The sequence below is a fragment of the Varanus komodoensis genome, unplaced genomic scaffold (assembly GCF_004798865.1).
Source record: "Varanus komodoensis strain SLA01 unplaced genomic scaffold, ASM479886v1 scaffold5097, whole genome shotgun sequence".
NCBI classification, from domain to species: domain Eukaryota; kingdom Metazoa; phylum Chordata; class Lepidosauria; order Squamata; family Varanidae; genus Varanus; species Varanus komodoensis.
Window position 1 is genome coordinate 15261 of NW_025336099.1, and position 1503 is coordinate 16763.

Genomic DNA, 1503 nt, shown 5'->3' on the forward strand with positions numbered 1-1503 from the left:
CCTTTGCTCCACATCTGAGAAGGTTTTCTTCCACTCCGTTTGATTCCTCTCCAGACCTCATGCCTTATGCACTGGGTGTTCCCCTTGGTGCTTTGCTAGTGGAGAGGTCTCCTGGCACAACATGGCGGGCCGTCTGTCCTCTCACAGGGAGAAGCCAGGACTCTGGGCTCATCCGTTTGAGTGTGTCCCACAGCAAGGGCTCCAAGGCAGATGGACTTGTTGTAACCCCCCTCATGATCAGGCATGATCATACACGTAGCCAGGGCACAGCTCATCACGAGTTAGAGGCATGGTCAGAGTGTTCTTGTTCTCATGAGGACAAGAACACGAACACGGATGTGCATGCTATGCTAAACTGACAACAAAGCAGGCTTCGCTCCAGCATTACCAGTACCACCACAGACATTATGCCCTTTTACCCACGCTTGCTTGCTTTTGCATGATAAATGGGCAAAATGTGCTCTCCCCTATTGTTTTTCTGTTGTTCTCCCATTGTTTCTCTGTTGCTCCCCTATTGTTTGCTGTCATTCAAGCATAAGTGTGAAAGAGTATAAAAATCAAATGTCTCTCCTCTGCCTGCTACCACACTCTCACGAGTGCATGGTCCCTGCCGGCAGGTAAAATAAATCCCTCTCGATAATTCCAACTAGTCTCTGGTCTCGTCCATAATATCGCGCCATACAACACTTGGAGGCCCCAGTGAGATCCCCGAGACTGTCGGTCCTGCGTCCTCCCGATCCCGGGGACGGGCCCACTGGCATCTTATGCCTCTGCCCTGGCTCGGTGGGACGTCTGACTAGGCGAGAGAGGAATTACCGGTAAGTGCGCACGGCAGTTACCCGCCATTAGTATCTGCAGATCTGGTATTGGAAAGAAAAGCCTGCTGGACGCAGCAAGGGCTACTTTCCGGTCTGAAGCGAGACGTCGCTTCCGGCCTCATTTCCTGTACGTCTGTTCAGATTGTCCGTCGTTTCTTTTATTGTCTTGAGTAACCCTTTTTTTTACAGGACGGGAAAATGGGGCAAGGCCAGTCCATCGCGACCACCTCTTTGCAATGACTTCTGAATAACTTTTCTGATTTCTTTGAGAGGGCTTCAGGATTCGGGGTCTTGGTTAAGCCAGGGACCCTCCGGACCCTTTGTGAATTAGAGTGGACCTCCTTTGGCGTGGGATGGCTCTCAGAAGGCTCTCCTGATTAGGAATGTGGAGGCTGTGATCCTTGGGAATCCTGGACACCCAGATCAAATTCCATATATAGAAACGTGGCTGGACATCGCCAGAACAAAACCCAGTTACCTTAAACAGTGTCAACGGAAACTCCCAGGATCATGGTGTCCGTCTCTCCTTATAGTTAAAAAGGGTGAAGAACCCCACGACAGATCGCCCCTCGCCCCATCCACGAAGCCCCACATCCTCACGGATGATCAAATGGGGCTGGAGGACGCGCTAGACACAAGGACTCGGCCACCTCCTTATGCCCCGAATTCCCCGGCTTCCGGGAGC